The 22,452-nt window shown below is 42.5% G+C and overlaps 1 protein-coding gene across 1 annotated transcript in view; it reads left to right on the top strand.

Annotated features, from left to right (window-relative positions):
* The window catches only part of BAZ2A (bromodomain adjacent to zinc finger domain 2A), a 1,031,051-nt gene that overhangs the window by 46,410 nt on the left and 962,189 nt on the right, over positions 1-22,452 (top strand). Inside the window, exon 2 of the mRNA XM_085600883.1 lies at positions 19,871-19,947. The gene's annotated coding sequence lies outside the window, so the exon portion shown is untranslated. The remainder of the gene's footprint in view (positions 1-19,870; positions 19,948-22,452) is intronic.

The following is a 22,452-nucleotide window of genomic DNA, read 5'->3' as shown; positions in this document are numbered from 1 at the left end:
TCATATTATCAGAGCTGGTTGTAAATTGCATTAACTGTTCTCTTGACTCTTCGTAAATGAGGTGCCATGGCGGCGGTACCTGCCCATTGATCGCCCGCCTTGCACCCTGGCATGGCAATTCGCAGCATGACCGGACTGAGAAATCATAAGGGGGTGTCCCGCCCAAACAGCCCATCTGAAGCTACGTACCTGCATTTACATTTAGTAAAAACATAATTTTCGGTCGATTTTACCATTGCCAGCACCTCTAAATGGGCCAAGTCCATAATGTAATCTTTTTGGCCGCCTTTGTGTGTGAATTCCCTTCTAGCTGAGTGTGCGGGTTTGTGTATTTCTTTAAAAGTGCATGGGCATGGATGTCTGTGCCACTCTATCTAAGTCAATCTGGGTGTGCGTGCGTAAGGCTTTTATGATTAAGATCTGAGAATCCGCCTCGGGCACCACACAACCCCTTCGTTAACGCCTTTCACAGCGCAGCAGTAAATGGAACAAAAATTTCTTGGAAACCTACACGCGTCCCCGGGCGATTCAGGCTGGGTCAGTACTGCCAGCATTCAGCTTTTTGTTTCGTTTCTGTAATTGAATTTAAATATATTAATCAGCAGTTGAATTAAAAAGACATCCTGTGCATTTGAAGGCCGCAATCACGGGAGGAACGCCTGGCCCACCTTTCAACGCAACCACGGCACAAGTTTTCACGTTTTACAAATTATTTATGATTAATTATTTTGTTATTATGCAACAATACTGTATCCTGCCGTCGAGATGGAGAGAGTAACTGAAACATTTTGCGAATGTTCGACCTGGCACCCCGTCACCCTGAGGTTAAGCAATTGTTTGGCATTGGAGTCTGGAGCTTGTTGCTTTCTATTGAGAGTGATTTTTGTGTTCATCGTTATTTTTGTGTAGCTGTCTGTTGGCAATAGGCCTCGCATTACTAAAAATTAGAGCTATTGGTGTTGCATTATTATTTGCAACGCCAAAAGCTCAAACTTTTACTAATGCGAGACCTATTGCATTGCAAATGCTTGTTTAGATATTGCTTCTGTATGGTCAGGTAGAGCCCATTGCAATAATCCAGTTTTGACTGGATTAGTGTTGTTAACACCATCTTTCTAGAGTACAGAGGAATGTACGGTAGGATCTTCTTTAATTTCTTTATAAGAAAGTGGAAGGCAGAGACAATGGCATTTGTTTTGTATGAGAGTGGGTATCGTCAGCATAAGATGTCAAGCTAAAACCAAATTCTCGGATCAAAGGGGCGAGTTCCGAGAGATAGACATTAAAAAGAAATGGGCTAAAAGATGAACCCTGAGGAACTCCGCCCGGGATATCATATGGCTCTGATTGATACCTATCTGACGTCACGTTAGTCTCATTTCATTCAGAACGGAGGAAAGCAGGGCCAGTGCCGCTCCCTTGACCCCCAACGATTCCAGCTGCTGCTGAAGGAGATTGTGATCAACAGTATCAAATGCGGCTGATAAATCGAGGAGAACAAGGGCGGCTGTGCCCCCTTTATCCATCACAGCTCTATCTCCGTGGCTTTAATAAGTGCCGTCTCAGAGTGGTGCTCGTGGCGGATACCAAATTGAGAATGAACTAGCAATTTGTTTACCTGGATGTATTGGGATAGCTGTTTGTTCATTATTTTATCAACTATTTTGGCTCTAGCTGTTTGTTCAATATTTTATCAACTATTTTGGCTGGGAGCGGCAACCGAGCTATGGGATGTTATTTGTTCGGGTTAGACACATCCAGGTTTTTTTTTTTTTTTTTTTTTAACAGTGGGAGGATGGAGGAGTTTTTCCATATAGATGAGAAATTGCCTGAGCTGAACATAGTTGAAGATTTCTGAGAGCTCACCATCTCCGCTATCTCTTTCAAAAAAGCAGGTGGGCAAGGGTCGAAAGGAGACCCCGACTTATCTAATGTATTTTTCCACTGCCTCTGATGAGGTTGGGGAGAAACAATGAAGGGGCATCCAGCAGTGGTCGTGCACTCTCCAAATGTGGCGATAAAGTAAAATTCCTCTAAAGGTTTTCCTAGGGCTAAGTTCCAAGGCAAAATGTAGGGCCTCATAGAAGGGGGTGGAAGCTGGGTAAAAAGTATCTTCAAACTGCTCTCTAAAAATGACCGCTACTCTGCCCCTCTTTTGGTCGGCCTATTCACTCTGAAAGAACAAAATCCCATAGGGGTTGCAGTTACAAAGTCAGGGTCCGAGACAGCGTCTGCCCAGGTTTCTGTAACATAAACCATATCCAATTTAAGACTGGAAATCATGTGTGCAATTTCCTACTTGTGCTTAGCGAGGGACCTGACATTGGTAAGACCTCAGTGTATGTAACCCACTGCTGAGTGTTTCAGCGAATCATTGCGCAGAAGAGGCGGGGGAGCGTGGAGCGCTCTAATTGTCTGATGTGGAGGGAGTCAAAAACCGCAAGAGTAGACCACCTTATGTCCACCAGGGGTCAGGATACAACACCTACTCTTGCCCTTTGTAAACTGTAACAGTTCCTTACTTGTGTATCTGTGGACCAGAGAAGTAGCTGGATCAGAGGTTATGGCCCTGAGCACGGTCCAGGCACGGACGGGTGCAGACTGGCTCGCTTTAGGCGTGCCTTCGGGGCACCAGCGGCGCGCCCACCCCATCTTGCCCCCAAATACAGTGGCGCTGGTGGAAGACTGGAGCGCAAACCACTGGAAATGAATTAGATTACCGGAAGTGAGTGAATTAGCTCCGCCCTCTGCACAATTGGCACAGCAGCTGTGCCAACTCTCTAACCTAGCAGTGAGTGTGAGCGCGGCGAAGATGAAAACTCCGGGTGCTGCCTACACCGGATAACTCACCAAGCAACTAGAAGGTCAGAAAACAAAGTTAAAAACAAAGGTAAAAGCAAATTAAAAGAAGTTAAAAACACTAACAAGCATAAGTAAAGATCTGTATAAGAGGTTTCCAAATGAGGTAAAAACCGAGTGCTTGTATGGCTGTATAAATGGGGTTTTAAGTGGGTGAATAAGAGGGAGTGTGTGAGTAGCTGTATGGGTAAGTGAGTGGTTGTGTGAGTGGCTGTGTAGGTGAGTGAGTGGGTGTGTGAGTGGCTCTGTGGGTGTGTGTGAGTGGTTCTGTGGGTGAAGTCATCAGTGATGTCACTGACCATGCCATGAGTGATGTATCATGTGTACCATGTGAAGTCATAAGCAGTGCATTGTGGTTATAGTTTGCTCAGGTAACTATAACTGCAGAATTTCTGAGGGGGGCCAATTTCATCCCAGGGACATGGCCTTTATTATTTTTCTAATAATTCAAAAGGAGGAGGCTCTCCACACAGGCCATTTTCGGCCCAGAGATAGTGGTCCCTGGGGCTGGCAGTCTGCAACGGACCATCTTAGTGATTGTATTTTTACTCGGGGGAGGCCATAGGGCCTCTAACACTAAACCCCCCCCCCCCCAATAAAGTATGTGCCCCGCGGGGATGGTCCCTGGCTGGGGCAGCGGGGGAGCGCCTACGGCCTCTCCCGCATTACTTAATATAAAAAAAGTGTGCCCAGGGAAGGTGTCAGACCCTGGGGCATAGCGGGTCCCTGAGGCCCCCCCCACATAATTTTAAGTAACCCCGGGGAAGTGCCGGTCCACAAGGCCCCCCCATGTTGTTTTATTGAGCCCTGGGGAGGTGGTGGTCCTCGGGGCAGGGGAGTAATCTGCGAGGGGCCCCCACCTCACATAATTCGTAATAGCCCAGGAAGGTGGCAGTCCCAAGGGCTGCTGGTAGGTCCATTGGGCCCGCCTGTATTTAATAGTAAAAGTGCCCCATGGGAGGTGGGGGTCCCCAGGGCTTTGATATGCCCTAAGAGGGGGCCCTCGTGCACCCCCTCCCATAATTAGTATATGCACCTTATACCTGGCCTATTATTCTAAAGCAAACGTTTGCCGAAGATTTGCGGCAAATTAAAATCAAAACATGCTTTTTATCCTCAGCGGGGTCCCTGCGAGACCTTCCACCATATCTGGGCGGTCATGGTAGTCCTACCCTGCCCTTTTTGTCTTTATTTTAAAAACATTTTTTATGAGATTGGGTTTCAAGCAGAGTCCCAAGTGGGCTGCCAACACTTCCTGGTTCAAGTGTTGGCAGCCAATTATTTTTAGTAGGATTTAAAGTCCACTGCAAGGACTTGCATCTCCAGATTACTATATTTAAAAAAAAATAGATGTTTGAAAAACTGCTGAACAGATTTACACCAAATCACAAAAAGCACGCTTTCCGGCCCAACATCTACCTTTCTGCTAAACTTTATGTAATTCCGTTCAGAAATTCTGGCTGTAGTTGTGTTAAAAAAAAATAAAAAATGTCCATAGACTTAACATGGTAAAAAATAATTTTGCCCCCCCCCCCCCCTTTTTTTCTCAGACCCCGCTTGATGGATTACTCTGATACTTTCAACACAGCAGCTGAATCAAACAAGCATCGGCATAGCCAATAGGTCTCGCCTTTGGGACCTTATAAGTGTTTAGCCATGCAACTGTTGATGTTGTTACTTACACCAAGGATATTGTGCTGCATAACTAAACACTTATAATGTCCCAAAGGAGAGACCTATTGGCTATGCCAATGCTTGTTTCATTCAACAGTCTGTGTGTCTCAAGCATCTTTTCTTAATGGATGACTCGTAAGAAGCAAGGTTTTTGTTAAGTGCTACCTTCAAACCCAACCTCAGGGTATGAGTCACTATGCACGTGTCATTCATTCACACATTCATTCTGAGCTTGGTACCCAGTTGATAGCTTTTGATAAATAACACTTTACCTTAAGATATTTGTCCTGAGCCACAGCCGGGCGTACAGACATTGGGAGTTGAGTGTAATGCATTGTTCGGATACACCTGGCAGGGAGGAGTAGTAGCGGTGGATGGTGGCGGTTATTGAGACCGGAAGTGAAGGCGGAGTTATGCATTGTGAGATGGTGGACATTGTTGGGAGGTAGGAAGAAGCTTAGTTGAGGACGGTGGCAGGCAGGGCAGCACACAGCAGTTCTCCAGAAACGAGGGTCTTAAGGTGGCAGTGACTTTGGCTGTGGTTGAGGTGGCTGATGGCGAAGAGGAGGTTGTTTTAATTTCCAACATATGTTTGGCAGTAGTAGGTGCTCTTGCAGTAGTTCCAGTGGCTGGTAGTGAAGTGAAAGGTAGTCGTCTTGAGATGATGGAAGTATCCATGGGGTAGGTATGGTGGAGTGTTTTGGTGGTGTAGTCTATTGGAGAAAAAGAAGACCGCTCTACACAGATGAGGGACTGGAGGGGCTAGGCTCTAGGTGCCTTGGTGTTGGTGGCAGTGGAGATGAGAATGATAGGGAAGGGTAGGAGGTATCTGCCGATTATGGATATAGTATAAAAGCTTGATAGATTGGTACATGGTAAGGAAATTTGAGGGAGGAGGCATTTACCTGAAGATTATAGACCCAGCAATGAGGTGGAAGCTAGCAGTAGTCAGTTAGGTAAAGAGGTGGTATTGTGACGGTCAACTCAGTCATCTTTACATGATGGAAATAGCCAATGGGTAGTGAGTGGTTGTGTGTTGTAGAAGGCAGTGTTCAAAATCAACATCATACTGTGTTAACTCTACCCAAGCTTCCATATGCACTAACCTATTATGTATACATTAAATGAGATGAGCCTTGCATTTTTCTGACTACTGAATATATTTTTTCATGCATGTGAATTTCCACACAAATAAAGTATGACATACATTAAGAAAATACATATTGTTTACAATGAAAATATGTTAATGTTTAAACCTATTAAAATATTTTCAGCAGAAACAAGAACTACTTTTTTTTGTGCAATAAAAAATATTTCAATCTCAGCCTGCAAAAGTAAGGAGCAAAATACTCCTATTTCAAAGCTTTAACTGCATACGAAGTGATGGAGGTGTCTGATCGCTAAATACGAGGCAGGTATTCAAGATATATATTTCTTTGAAATTTTCCTTACAAAGGGCAATGCGGCCTGGAAACCGACACAGATTAGACGAACGACAATACGGCGAGACCCATCCCCTAGTCAAAACGTTCCATGTGAAAAAGTTTCAAACCGAACTGGAGCCAGACACCGTTTTGTGTGAAAAATATGCATGTTTATTTATGCTTTTATTAAGGGAAAAACTGAGCATGGATAAAAAGCGACTGAACACTCGGGCAGATGCGGCCTTTGATCGTTTTCACCTGGCTGGTTGTGCACTGCCAGGAGCTACTCACTGCGTGCCAGAGAGTGCCCGGAATTGCACACTTCTTGCCAGCTCTGGCGCTGTACACGCTGTGCCTGGGAAGACCCGTCCCTGCACTCTGCCACCCAGGGAATGAATACCACGGACTTCACACTGAGCAACGGTCACTCCACACTCCTGGCCAGACACTGCACACTGCAGGGAATAACAGGCGCCATACTGCTCGCAAAGAGCAACAGAAAGGGAACTTATCTCTGCAAGTGAGCGCCATGTGGCGCGCGCACTCTTTCAGAGACAACCGGGCCCTGTGCATACACACACTCCCTGCCAGGGAATACTAGGCACGTCGCACTGTCCTCAGAGAGCATCGGTCACTGCACTCTCCCCTCCAGAGAGCACCAGACCTGCACACTGCTTCCAGACAACACCAGTCACTATACACTCCCTTCCACTGAGTACCGGACACTGCACGTGCATGTAGAGAGCATATGACACTGCACACTCCATTGCAGGGAACATCTGGGCTTTTTTGTTTCCAGGGAGGAATTTAAACGAACCCTTGCCCCGGAGAGCACCAGGCAGTGCCTAAATACCAGCACTGCACATGCCTAGAGATAGCAACAGACACAGCATCAAGACTTGAATAACAGGTGCTGTGTACTGCTCAGAGTGGCAGAAATTGAACCCAGAGAACACGTGGGTGCGCACTCCCTTTCAGAGACCACCAGGTCCTGTACACTCCCTTCCAGAGAAAACGAGACCGCGCCTAAAAAGCTGCACTGCACGTGCCTCGAGAGAGCAACAGGCTTGGATAACAGGCGCTGCGTATGGTACTGCTTGCAGAACACGGCAGAAACTGAGCCCAGAGAGCACCATGCGGTGCACATTCCCTTTCAGAGACCATCAGGCCCTGTACACTCCCTTCCAGAGAGAACCAGACAGCGCGCGCTGCTCCCAGAGACCGCAGCTTGGCGTACTGCTCTCTGGCGGCACAAGTTATCTCCCTGTGACAGTGATTGAAAGGGCCAGCCACAACCATAGGAAGTGAGCAATGAAAGTTAATTCCAGTCAGACAGAGCACTAATCTAATAAAAATATCCACCGGGTCGTAGGTCACAGAAGCAGGAACTCTAAAGGGGTAGCAGCCATTTATTTCACTCTCACATGCCATGCCAAAGTGATGTGTGGCCAACAAAAAAACGTACCACCTAAGCAGAGAAATCTACAGGAGGCAGGAAATAGCGGTTGTTTTTCTTTATTTTTTATGAAGTTTGACTGTCTACTGCTGCTTGCACAACACGCTCACAACAAAACAAGGAGCCAACGAAAGTCATGTACTAAAACGGGCTTTCATAGCGCTGAGTGCCATAACCTTGCTATCTCGTGGTTTTTGTAATATTGTGCTTCAATGTCTCATTTCACAGATGACAGAAGCACAAACACTAAGAGGACCTTAAACAGGAGGCTGTGCACCGATCTCAGCAGCGGATGACGAACCCACGTATGCACTTTACTTAGTGTTTTTTCGGTGTGTATTTCATTGTCAGTTTTGAAGGTAGGCAGTGAAAAACATCCCATACTTTGTTAGAGTCTCCCTCATTGGTTAAGATTCGCCCCATGATTTATTTGAAGGGTGCAAGCAAAATGTTACTATCCTACAAAATCTCCCTGAAAAACATCCGAAGAACGCGGGCCCCATGCAGAGGGGAGGGACCACCCTCTTCGTGCATTTAATTTTGGAGAACAGTGGGAGAAACACGCAGGCATATGACTGTCTTAGTGCTTACCTTGTGCATGCGCAGAAGGTTTCCCCCCCAATCTGGGCTTGCAAGCATCCCCTCTTTCCACTATTAAAACAAGTTAGCGGTGGCATTAAAGGCAGGTAGGACGTGGGTTTTATTGTAACAAAGCGCTGTTGTCACTAGAAGTGAGCAGAAACCTAGAGCTCAGGTTAAGGCAAGGAAAGAGAAGGAAAGGAGCAGGGGCAGAGAAATGAGGGGGTGAACTTTAACAATGAAAAGTGGGAATGCAACAAAAAAGAACGGCCCGGGCTGTGTTTAATGATGCGCCGCAGTAAACTGATCCCAAGTGGGGGAGGCGAGCTGTGTCTGCCTGCTGGAATTTGAAGCACTCGTGCTTGTGCTGGCCTCCTCCTTGTGGGAGCGAGGAGCGGCGGCGCGAGAGTCATATGTTTGCAATTAGCACGCGCGCCGCTGCTCGCTCCCGCAAGGTGGATGTCACCACAAGCACGAGTGTGGGGAAAAGGAGCAGACCGATTTCTAAAGGTCATCTCCTAGCGTAGCGCATGCGTGCTGCCTAGGCGAGACTTAAAAAATGAGGTTTTGTGAACATTTTCTTTAGATTAGTCAAGCGGTGCCAAAATTGCTGACAAAATAAACAATTTTCCTAGGATAATTTTGGTCTTAACTATAACTACCTACAGGCAATCTCCAGTAGGATGAAAATATATGTATATGCTCACATTGGAGAAAATTAAGACAACAGTCTCCTGAATTAGGATCCTTTTGATTGATGTAGATTTTAACAGCTTCGGCTCAGCTCTAGCTAAAAGACAGAGCCAGCTAAGGAACAATCTGGACCAAATTCTTTGTGATCATGTAAAATTTGAAATAATCATTTGTGGTGATTTCAACTTGATATCTAGGTTCATCCCTATACCCCTTAAGCATACAACTAAACAAAACCTTATGTAAATATGGACTGAAGTCCATACAGACCACAGCTAATAACTTTGAGCTATCACTACAGTTTTTGAAAACCTTCAGGGGATAAGCACTATTGACTGTTTTCGCCTCAGAAAAACTTATGGAACACCTTGAGAGCTGCGAAGTATTTTCCTCACACAAGAATGACCACCTTCCACTCCGCACAATTTTTTACCTCAGCTCATCTAAACGCGAAGGCCACAAGGCTCTGGGCAACTCTCTAAGTGACTAATCTGCATTCTAAATCCGGAGAATAAAATGGAGCCCGGTCAATCGGTTGAAATTAACGTCATGGAAAGGCACTACTGGACAGTCCCTGCAGGCCTAAAGTGGTGAATATCTTTTAACCTATTGGGTATCTATAATCAGGGGGCATCCATAAACTACTGGATCCCTGCCACCCCTAGCCCCCCCCCCCCCCGGTTGTGGGCACTTTCTGTCAAAAAATTAGAACAAAAATCTATCTATTTTAACTAACTCATGGCTCATCTGTAAGCTGACGAAGGCAAGCCACAAAACCCAGAACCAAATTATCAAAGCGTGGTTGCAACTGGATCATCAAGGCACAAGAAAAAAACATAAGCAACTGGTGTGGGCGGTAAAAAATCAGCATAGGGATAAGGAATGGCAACACTTTTACTAGCTCATGAGCAAGCACAATCAGGCCGACTTATGGAAGAATATTGAAACCATAACCCCCCAGGATGCTACTAGGTCTAATATCCTTGATGAAGATATGTGGACCGTGTACATTAAAGAAACTATACGTAGTCGAACAACCAAGATTTTTTTCACCCAAGCATTTAGACCCCATTGATGACTGAAATAGCTGTGTCCCTAAGTACGCGATCAATAACATTAAAAAAGCTGTATGTAAGACGTGTGTCAGGTGCACCAGTCCCAAATGGACTCCCAGCCCAACTGTTTAAAGACGATCCAGCATTATGGCCTGCAATACTTTCTCCACTGTTCAGTACATGTTTCAAGTTCCCGACAGCTGGAGAGGATCAACACTGCATCCGATTTTCATAAAGGGCGACGGTAAGAACCCCATCAACTACCACCTGATTGCCTTACTGGACATTGAGGCCAAGGTCTACGCCTCTGCTAATTTGATTCATGGGCAACAACAAACGCAATATTGACATTGTGCCAAACAGGCTTTAGACCTTGCTCCTCCACACTGGAAAACATAGTTAATCTATCTTACCTAGTCCACCAGGCGAACAGCCAGAAGTCTTTAGCTCTTTATGCATGCTTTGTGGACTATTCGTCGGTGTTCGACCTGGTGGATAGGGGCATTTTATGGAGCAAGCTCCAGGAGTGGACATCCCAAGCAACCTGCTTAATGCCATCTCATCATTGTATTCATCAACTTGGGTGAGGGTCAAGCGGTCAGACACCGCGTTAACCAGGAAGATCAACACTAACCAAGGGCTCAAGCAAGGATGCGTCTCAGCTCCAATGCTGTTTAACCTATAGACAGCAGATATGTCTCTGGCATTAATCAACAGCAATTGAATTCCCCCCCCTAAATAGGAACAACCAAGATCACAATATTGCAGTACGCAGATGACATTGTTTTGCTTGACAACCCAAAAATAGGAATTAAGAGAGCCCTAAACGCCCTTCACACATAGAACATGGCAAATAAGATGATAGTAAATGCCTTGAAAACAAAGGTGATATAATTTGGAAGGATGCACAAGAAAACAAATTATCACTGGTCTCTTGGCCCCTTAAAAATAACAGAAGCAAAATCTTACAACTATGTGGGTATGTTGTTCTCGGCAAACAGTGCACCCAAAAAACATTTGAGTCACCTAAAGGATAAAGCTGCACTAAGTACCACCAGACTCTAACCAACAGCACTCTGCCCTCAAAAGCCCCACTTCAGCCCCAATCTGAAAAGTATTCAGGGCCGAATTAGCATCGTCAATCACCAATGACAGCGAGGCCTTCCCGGGTCAACTCAATAAAACCATGGAAAAACTACATCTAAGTCTACAAAAAGAGTGTTTAGGTTGCCTCATCACAGCAGGGGATCTCTGGTGTGAGACTAATTTGGCATGGAGGGCATTAAATGGACAAGCAGGTGGACCTTTTAAAAATAATGTAGATTCATTTCGGCCATGCCCTGCACCTTGAAATGTATCCTTCAGAACATATTCAAAACTAAAAATAGTGCTAGGTCCACCTACCTAACGATGCCAGCAGCCACTCTCGAAATAGATCTGACCGCACTAAATGCTTCATCACTTACGCACACAGCAGTGAATAGCATACTGAAAAAAACGGATACAATTCCTCTCGAAGACTGTGAACATCAAATCCACACTTCTGCTAAATGCCCTGGAAGCCTTGTACAATAACGACTGCCATGTTGGCCTCTAGGCACAACCAAATCTTAATTGCACAATCGGGAAATCCTGCCTAACCCAAATTTTGGCTGCGAGGATGCTGGCATTACAAATTAAAGACTTCAATCCAAACTGGCAGCCCCTCTCCAATATCATTAAGTGCAGGCTGTGCGGCTACAAATCTGACATTTTTACACACTTACTATGTTGCTGCCCGACTCTGTTCCGCTTCCGGCGAATATTATTAGAGCCGCTTTTTTTTAAACCCACGCCATAACAACATGCAACAATGCCATGAACTGGATTTTTAGCACCATGGTCCCTTTTGAACTGGCAAGAAAAGGCAAATTCTTTAAAGCGGTGCAGGACCTTCTTAAAAAAATACCAAAGTCCTGAGAGGATTGCCGATTGACAACTTTCTGCACTATGGACAATATGCACTTTGTAGTCTGTCTCTCAATTTAGTGTTAAGATTTGTAACACCTCTAATTTAAGTATAGTAGATCTTAAATCATATTTCTTTTCTTTGGATATCACAAGTCTGTCTGTGTTAGACAGCTCCACAATCATTTACTGATTCTTACATTTCTTTTTCTTTGGCTTACCTGTAATTGATTTTAAACATTCATATTGCCTAAAAGCTAATTGAAGCAGATTCAGATCATGTGTTTTATCATCTATCCTGCCTCAGCTATGTCAGATGGTACTACAATGACTCATCCGCTTTTTCTATTTTTTTATTGCTTTTTGTAAAACATGTCTTCTAATGTTTTATATTGTCAAGATTTCAATTAACCATACAATAAAAAGAATTGTATATGTATTGTGTGTGTGTGTGTATATGATACGCACTTCCCGGTCACTGTCCGACAACCTTGCCTCCTCCAGAGGAAACAAACACAGGAAGATGGCACAAACGCAGGCAGTGGGATTGCTACAGGTTTTTTATTTTTATTTTCTTGTTCTGTTATAACCAGCAAAAGTGCACGTGCATTAGAAGGGACCAGAGCTACGCTTTTTGGCAACAAGCCATCGACTGGTTCGTTAGAATTCTGTATACCAAGTGTCTCATTTAAAGGGCTAGTACAGTCCTCCCACCACCCGTTTAAAAATCATTTTAAAGGAACAGGCCCATAACTTTCAAACTGCTATATTTCATAGGTATGCAATGTGTATGACATTGTTCTGATCAAGTGGGAGCAGACATGACACAATGCACTGTTACAATTACAGTGAAGTACCAGATCAAAAACTCGATCCAAACCCACAGGACATCTTTACTTAACTAGTTTGGGTACACACACATACAAAGGATGATTTCAGTTGTATGTATATGTATACAAATAAATATATCCCAACACTGCAAAATTTCCAAATAAGATTTACAGTGATCTTATAATCATATATTCCAAGTGCACTAAGGAGCTTCCTTGTGAAATGTACATATTGTTTTCGCAAGGTACTAGATACACCTTATTCACCATATAATCATCCTTATATCCTTAACACAGGACTTTGAATGCTATACAGAGATTTTCTTTAGTCATGTTACATTAGCCAGAATTCACTAGTGCTGTACACCAAGGCCTCCCGTTGATATCAGAGGTGCCTTATCCTCTGTACGTTTTTCACTGTGCAAAATTCGCAATACATATTCAATCAAATTGCTTTTGAATGCGCAAAGTTTGTGATGCTTAGCTGATAATGCCCAAAGTGCTTCACAATGTGCAAAATCTCCAAAAAGTCCCTCACTATGCTCAAAGGCTATTGCAATATTCTATAATAGAGTACCTTCGAAAAAAAGGGAGGAGATATTTATTAGAAAGCTTGCAAATTCGCAATTCCTTCCATGATGAAGTAGGTGTGTGTGTGTGTGTGTGTGTGTGTGTGTGTGTGTGTGTGTGTGTGTGTGTGTGTGTGTGTGTGTGTGTGTGTGTGTGTGTGTGTGTGTGTGTATATATATATATATATATATATAAGCATAAAATAATCGCGTTGAGCAGAAATTTTCCAGCACTCCAAGAGGTAAAGGTCACTCGACTTTATTTTCAGTGATGTTTACATCTACGCATTTCGACGGCTAAACGCCGCCTTGTTCACGATGCAGAAACACCATTAGCTTAAAGTTAAAATAGACATTTCAAACAGTAGACCTCAACAACGGACTATATTTTAGTACATGGTATTTTCACTGTGAATTTGGTGGCCATCTTTAAACATTTATACACCTTTATAAACAGTATACCAAAAAGCTTATTCAATGTATATAAAAAGAGTATGTTTGTTATGATTTTATCACATGGAAAATAAAACATTTCGTAGAAAAATTAATTTTACTCATTTTTGTCATTATTGCATTACAAAAACCAATTTCATACTCATGTAAGCTTTTTATCCTCGTTTCCATTACAATTAAAATCGTAAATAGTCCATTGAAACTCAATTGGAGGGTAAATGCCATAAATTTATTTTGACGTTCATATTGAAAGTGCTAGTGCAAATTTCCATTTGTCTTCAACTCAGTTCCTTCACTGACTTAAAGTGCAGATTTCTACAGTACTGGCTATTCAAAAAGGTGCCAGTGCATACTCTCTTCAGTACAAGATATCAAAATAAAGTGCTTGTGCTTTAATCTTTGACTTAGTTTCAGCCCTGATTTAAAGTGCACATTTCTACAGTACTAATATCAGAAAAAAGTGCTAGTGCTTTCAGTCTTCAGGTCAGTTTGTTTACAACCCAAAAAAAAGGGTGCAAATGCTTTGACTGAATTTTATATATAGTTGATTTCAACTAATATACTTTTGTTTGTTCATGAAATATGACCAACCTAATTATTATAGCACCATTAGCAAAATCCAAAACAAAAAAACAATTAATTGTACTGTTTTAACGTCAAATTAAAATTTCAACAACCCTCCATCTCCAAACTTTGTTATTCCATTTCTATCAAAAAATGTCCAATTGTTTTACAAAATATCTTGGTTTCCTTGTGTGCAGCATTACTCTTCATCTTTCTATTTTGTTTTTTATTTATTTGAGACAGGTATAAAGGTCCTCATCAATATTTAACCCATGAGGCTCCTTACTATTGAACTCTAGAATAAAATAAGTTTCAAGCTTCCTGAGTTCTCTCTCCCTGTCCCCCCCTCTCTTTTTCTTTGGGATTTCTGCTAAACAACTGTACTGCAGACTTGAGGTATTGCTCTCATGATACAATTCAAAATGTCTCGCAATAGGATAAGTTCTATCCTTATTGATAATTGCTCTACGATGTTGCAGGATTTGTTGGTATACAGGTAGAGTGGTACTTCCTATATACATTTTTGAGCATGGGCATTGCAGAATATAAACTACAAAACTCGATCTACACGTTAGGAAACCTTTGACAATCACTATTTTGTTAAAAAATGTCTTAAAATGAGTGCGATTCAGTCCATGTTGGCACGCCTTACACTTTAGACATTTTTTAAAACCCATTTTTTGTTGTAGCCAGGTAACAGTTCCTCCTTTCCTTTCCTGAAATTCACTTTTTACCATCAGATCTTTCAACGATTTGGACTTTCTATAGGTAATATCCGGATGCTTTTTTGTTTTGGGGCCTAAAATCGGATAATTTCTTACTAAATACCAATGTTTATTTGAGATTGATCTGATTTCCCTATGCTCTGAGTTGAAAGATGTTATAAATCTCCGACAGTCCGATCCTTTCTCACATTTTTTTAACTGGGTCTTAGATGGCTCGAATAACACCCTCTGTCTTTCCAACTTCCTTGCTTTGGCTGCTGCCCCACCAATAATGTGTGGTGCATAACCCCTTTGGGTGAATCTCTCAGTCATTTCCTGCTCTATTCTACAATATTCAATCAAATCACTGCATGCCCTTCTCGCTCTGTAAAATTCCCAGAACGGTGTACTCCTAATTAAAGGTGTGGGGTGTGAGCTATGCGCGTGAAGAATAGTGTTGCCAGCTGTTGGGTTTCTGAATACTGTGGTAACCAATTTATCCCCCTGCGGTGTTACTCTTACATCCAAGAAGTCTATAGTAGTTAGACTATAATGTCCTACAAACTTCAAATTAAGGTTCTTCTGGTTCAGATCATTAACAAACAGTTCTATTTCACTTTCTGTGCCCTGCCACAGCACAAAAACGTCGTCTATAAATCTGACCCATAATAATATATGGTTTGACCACAGTTCCAGGGGGGCGGCCCGAGCACCTGCTCCTCCCACCAGCCTAAATGTAAGTTGGCATAGCTGGGGGCGAAGCAGGTGCCCATCGCCGACCCCTGTTCCTGCTGGAATAATTCATAACCAAATAAAAATATATTTCTGGTCAAGCACCACTCCATTAATTCCAAAATCATTAAATTCTGCTTCACAAATCTTATGGGACTTTTATTTAAAAAGTATTCTGTCGCTTTTAGGCCATCCCTATGTCTTATACTGGTGTATAAAGTAGCAACATCGAGGGTTAATAGTACCATGCTGTTAACATTCCAACGTATATCATATATACATTTTAAAAAGTCTGTTGAATCCTTCATAAATGATGTTAATGTCCTCACAATGGGATTTAAAAAATAATCTATGTACTTGAAAGCGTTCTCAAAAAGACTACCACAAGAGGAAATTATGGGTCTCCCTGCTGGATTCGTGGTGCTTTTATGTACTTTAGGGAGCATATAAAAAACTGGTAAGACCGGTTTCTCTTGTTTAATGAATTTAAATTCATCCCAGCTAAGTAATTCCTCTTCTTTCCAGGCTTCCAGTCTCATAAAAAATTGTTCCTTCATTTTTTCATAATCCCTCATGGTAATCCTTGAGTAGCATTCACAATTGTCCAATTGACTGAGTGCTTCCTTTTTATACAATTCTTGTCTCCATAATACGACGTTTCTGCCTTTATCCAATGGTTTTACCACTACCCCTTCATCTTTCTGTATTTTAACCACTGTTTTGTGCAACATCGATTTCTTCGGATTAAACTTCTTCTTCTTTTGGAGAGTTTTATAATACAGTTGTTTCAACTCCTTTGTTACATTCTCCCCAAAGATATCCAAATTATCACGTGCACTTTGTGGTATAAACCTTGAAGGCAGTCGGAATGGGGTATGATCTTCCTTTCCTAAAGTCTCAGTTTGAGATTCAACTGGAATGTCACCTTCTAATGCTTCATTAGTACTCCACACATCATTATTAGATAGTGTCACTAGATCTTCCAAGACAGGTGCATCACTCACGGTCAGGCCATAGGGGTCATTTGATACATTTGGTTGTGTTGTCGTTTTAGATGAATTAGGTAAATTTTGATTTAAATGTAATTTTGACAGTTTTAACTTCCTAATGAATCGGTATAGGTCCATTCTACTGTTCGGATAGTCAAAATTGTTCTCATCACAGTAACTTAGCCCTAGTTCTAACACCGATTGATCATCTTTAGTTAAAATCATTATACTCAAGTTAATTGTTTTTCCATCATTTATTTCTTTACCGGCTTCTTTATTTGGGAGTGCATGGATCTGTTTGTTTGCCATTCTGATGCTCCTTCTGTAGCCTTCTCCTCCTCTTCTCTGTTTCCTCTTCCTCGAATTTTACCTCTCCCCCTGCCCCTCGTTGTGCGATGGTCGGTTTGTTGCTCTAGTTGCATAAAACGGTACTCATCTGTCACCCCAAGTCTTGCATCCCTGTTTCTTCTTTCTCTTGGGTCATCTTGTTCTTGGTCTGAACCCGTATCTGAGCTCGGTTCGCTTTGTGAGACTACTTGTTGTTCCATCAAACCGCTCTGGATTTTCTCTCTTCTGACACAGTCCAATTTCTTAGCAAAAGTATAAATCCGCCCTGATTCATAATCAAGGCGGTCACACCTCTGTCCCAGAACGGAGATGCACTCCCCTCCACAGTGGCTTTTATTTAAAATATCCCAGCGATCCGATTTGTGTACTCTGGCCCAATGTGTTTTGAACTCTTCTAGTCCTTGTTCATGGGATATATATATATATATATATCACTACCCCTACTCTGAGGGCATAGCAGGTGTATCCTCTGCCCCATCGCTCACGTTAGCCTGAGAGCCCATACATGTTGGACTTGATCTGAAGTAGGATTGGCAATTCCTCTCATCCGTATGCAAGTTCAGCGTTAGGAGAGCTGCATGTCAAACACAGCCTTTGTTCCAGGAGCATCCTGGCTGGAATCCCCTCTGACCTGTAAAGGGACAATACACTGTTTTTATTATAAAACAGCGGTGTTAGAGGTACAATTGTGATGCAATGATGTCTAGATCACCTTAAAGAATAAGGAAAGTGGATTTGTCATGGAGTGTAGGGTTGCCGTCGACAAAGTAACCAAACTTGCGGGTTTACCTGCAGATAGTATTCGCTTAATGTAGGGATGAGCTTGAACATTAAAGGCAGAGTGTTCTACTGCCAGATCGAACAACAGAGTGAATAATGGGTACCCCTGCATAGTGCTACTTTGAAATTAAAAGCAATTTGACCTCAAACTATTCACCCTAGTTAGTGCTTTGGGATCTTTGTAACATCTACTGTTCTAAAATACACAAGGAGAGCACCTACCTAAATGGAATTGCAAGGAGCATACTTGACACACTGGGTATTAGTGATTAGACTCCACAGTGGAGTTACTTTATTCATACATTGATGAGAATTGTAAGGTGATTGAAATGTTAAGTGTATCAGCTATGCTAAAAGCTAAATGGCAGTATTGCAAGAAGGTAAAGCTGTATAAAAGATTTGTTTTCAGTTAGAATCCAAACAAAGGAATAGATACAATGACACCCAAGGATCTGGTCTTGACTGAAAGTTTTGTGTATGGTATTAATTTTGTTTGATCAGATTCTGATGTTTATAACACGTAAAATGATGTAAGAGGTAGGTTGTGGGTAGGTAATAATCCCAACTATTTATTAATTAATTTATTCGTTATTGAGTGTAGATCCTTCTCTGACCTCTAGCTGCATGACCCAGTGCAAAATGTAATCGGCAAAAACAGAAGGGATTTAAGAGATTTCCTGAACTTCAGAACTGGGTACACTTCAAACGCGAGGTACAGTCATTGAAAGCTTTGGGGCTTAAAGGTAATCAGGACTGGCCCCCAGCACATGCCTTATTGACTTGTTGAATGTGCAATAACAGACTGGAGTTCGAATGCAAATTGTGAGAGGAATGATATAGAGATGGTCATGGAGGCAAGAAAAATAAAGATGCCTTTAAATCTTGTTATCTTGTCACATTTGCTTGGCTTTCAGAGACAGAGTTCAAGTACATCACAGTTAAATCGAGTAGATTTTTTAAGTTACAAGATCTGCAGGTCTAGTAAAATAGTTACGATTTTTCGAGCCCTGTCCATGTCACAAAAAATGCATTGCATGGAATTCCTACATACCAGATGTTGAAGTAATCCAGTCAAGAGAGCTTGTACACAGAGATTACTTTGCATGTGTACTCAGAGCTACAAAAGGGGGGGGGGGCTTTACTCAACACTGTGTATGCCGAAGCATAAAGCGTTGACTGTGTAGATCTGTCTTAAAATAAAAATATCTACATCAAGATAAACTTCTAGTAACTTGATATGGAATAAAATTAGTGGTGGAGTTCAAAACTTTGTAGGACAAAAGGAATTGTCACCTCCAGGTTTATGATTGCCATTCAACAGCAACTCATTCTTGCTGGGATTGAGCTTCAAAAGGTTGCTGTACGTATACTCTTGCATATCCCGTAGGCAGGGGGAGGCGTCATGAACTCACTCTGTACGTATGGTCAATGTAAGTAATTAGCTGTGCCTTGTTGGCATAAGATATTTCATTAAACCCAGAAGAATTTAATAAATTGGGCAAGTGTTCTCATATAGATGTTTGTAAGCATAAAGGAAATCCCACAAATAGAAAGCTCTTGAATCTGCGTCATGGCAGGTTTACGGATTAAGATTGATCAGAAATCAAATGAAGAAAGTTAATGTGGTTTGCAGCATTGAGCAGTCCCAATTGAGAATGCAAGAAATGAGGAGAGTAGAGCTTGGCTGTGAGTGCAAGATGTAGAATAGATGTGAACAATGGCTGTCCTGAGCAAAAGATGGGGGCAAGTTGTTTTAAGGTAGAGGATTGTAATTCTGAGGGGCATTATGCACTTGTGAAACATTCAGCTGTAGATAGTAATGTCAATTTATGTCCTTAACCCCTTGCATGCCCGCCCCTTTCCCCGCCCAGTGCCGCGCCTTGCATTAGCGGGCGGAGTTCATGACGAGCTGGACTCGTCATGGGCACAGCGCCACCGCAGCCCATGACGAGTCCAGCTCGTCATGGGCACTGAAGGGGTTAAAGGTCATTCCAGTCAAATCTACAAGAACCGTACCAGAGTAGAGTGAGTTAGGTTGTCTTGTATTGAGTGTGCAGTCATAAGAAAAGCTTAAAACAAATAGTTTTGCCCATTATGTGAGCACCCCAAAATAGTTTAGTGTGTCTTCAATGCATAGTGCTTTCCATAAAAGTCAATCTTTATTGTGACGAGTTAAACTGCATTATTAACTTGTGTCTCTTTGTGAATTTGCAGGTGTAAACGGTGTGTGGCAGGAAGCAAGCAGGAACAAATGCAGAATTGGGAGTCCTTGAGTGTGCCAACATCAAGATGTAAGAATATGTTTGGGGGAAAATGTGCACCTATAAAGTTTCCAGCAGCACTTTGTGATTACGTTGGGTATTATTCAGATGTAGCACATATTGAAAGTCCAGAGTAGTGGGCTCTTGATCTCAGAAATGTAAGTGAGATTGTATTGCGGGCAATCAGTTGCTGCTGCATATCCTGAACATGCTGTACTATCATAAATATATTATGATTCCTAAAACACAGATAGTAACACATTTTAATGTAGAAATATTTAATGCTAAATAAATTCTATTCTATCGGTATTTGTAAAGCACTTAGCTGACCAGAGGCATCCCAGAGCAAGCATCCAAAGCACGGCTGCCAGTGCCAGCCCATCAAACACCTTGGACGTCTCAGAGGTTAGATATAAAGCCAATTTTTCAGGTGCTTCCTGAATTTGAGTTAGTTGTCCATCAGACGTCCGGTATTTGGCAGACCGTTCCATAGCTTAGAGACAAGGTAGGAAAAAGAGCGCTCACCACACCTCATCCTGCAGATATGGGCAATCTTTATTAATTGCACATTGACCGACTTTAGGGATCTGCCTTGATGGTATGGCTGCATTGAGGCTTGTAACAAAAGAGGGCCTTTCGCATGCAGTGCCTGATGTGCAATGCAGAGAGCCTTGAACTTCACATGTTGTTCATTTTGGAGCCAGTGAAGAGTAGCCAAGGGACTTTGAGCGGATCTGGGAATGTTCAGTAAGAGGTGAGCCACAGCATTTTGTACAACCTGTAAACTTTTAGTCACATGTCTTGGGGCACCAGGTAGAGCGAATGCCCATAGTCCAGGCGTAAAAGTATCAAAGCCTGAACAACAAATCTTCTTGTGAAAGGAGGGATATGGTGTAGAATTTTACGAAGCATCCTGAGAAGACCTAAACAACTGGCCGACAGTTTCATTGCCTGGGCTTCCATAGAGAGGGAGCTCTCTAGCCACATCCCTAAACATTTTATGGGAATTTTGGGGCAAGTGCATTCCCTAAGCATTCAGGCCATCCAAGTAAGCACTGGATATTTGGATTGTTGCCTCTCATCATGATCTCTGTTTTGTTCCCTTTATGTTTTAGGCAGCAGTTGGCCATCCAGCTAGCTACCTTCTCCAATTTGTTGAGATTGGGTCCTTGCTCTGGTGCAATTGAGAACACTAATTGAATGTCATCCGCATAGAAAAGATCGACATCTCATGCTTGAACAATCTCAACTATAGGACTTTTAATATTAAAGAGCGTGGGGCTGGGTGCAGTGCCTTGGGTCACTCTACGTTGCAGGAGGAAGATATCGGAGTAGCATATTTTGTCCAGCACCTGAAAAGTCCTGTCCCCTGGAATTGATGTAATCCATTATTAGAACATTGCCTTGTATTATTCATGCATAAGTAATTCTCTGAATAAGAATTCCGTGGTTGACTGTGTTGAACTCAGCACTGATATCGAGGAGAACAATTGCAACTAAATCTCCACGATTTAACTGCATCTTAAGCTCTTCCACACCGCCAGCAGAACTGGTTCAATACTGTACTGTGGTCGAAACCCTGTCTGGGTAGGATGCATAATGGCATTAGCTTCCAAGAACAGAGACAAATGTTGATTTACGTGCTTCTTCAGTAGCTTACCGGTTACCGGAAACAACAAGATTGACCTATAATTACCTAGACAGTGCGGATCCAGGTTAGGCTTTTTAGTAGGGGTTTTACTACTGCATGTTTCCAAGCAGGAGGAACTACACCGCTGCTAAGAGAAAGATTAAGAAGGTCCAGCTGGGCCGGAAAAATGTGTTCCTTTCCTAGTAGGAGGATATGGAGAGGGGGACGGTCAAAAAGGGAACCTGACTTCGCCTTGCTAAAAAGCGCTTTAAAGAGTTCCAGGGTATTATCAGGAAATGTTATCAGACAAGTTGAGGGGTTCTTCTCCACAACCGTGTTTGGGGTAGGGTCTTTCTCACTTTTATTGCCATGGAATGATGAATACATATATATATATTTTTTTTAAACGAAGAACTTCACTAGATCATTACAACAAGCTACTTTAGGCTTTGGTAGTGAGCTGCTTGCTTTAGACTCGGTCAGCAATTTGGAATAATTCCGGTGGTGAGTTGATGCCCTGTTAATCCTAGATTTGTAGTAAGAGGCTTTGGTGGACCTTATTTCTTATGTGATAGTTTCTGATTGTCATCTGATACTCTTCCTTACACTGCTTATCATGACTTCCTCTTAGTCTCTTGCATTCTTTTTTTAGGGTTGATAATTGAGGGTTAAACCGGGGGAAGATTTGCTTTGGCTTTTGGGTGTCAACTGCGATGGTCTCAAATCTTAAGATAGTTTGTCCCAATCAACAAACTTATCGTATGCTGAACAGGGGTGATTTCCCAGTTCAGGCCCAGAGGGATTGAGTCTAGATTTCCACTCTTTCTTTTTTTTTTTTTTTTTAAAAACCTTTATTCGTATAAATCAGATACACAGCTATTCAGCCGACAACCCGGAGGTTCGGC

The sequence above is a fragment of the Triturus cristatus genome, chromosome 4_2 (assembly GCF_964204655.1).
Source record: "Triturus cristatus chromosome 4_2, aTriCri1.1, whole genome shotgun sequence".
In the NCBI taxonomy this organism is placed as follows: Eukaryota; Metazoa; Chordata; class Amphibia; order Caudata; family Salamandridae; genus Triturus; species Triturus cristatus.
Note: the sequence above shows the minus strand (reverse complement) of the source record. Positions and strands in the feature narration are given on the sequence as shown.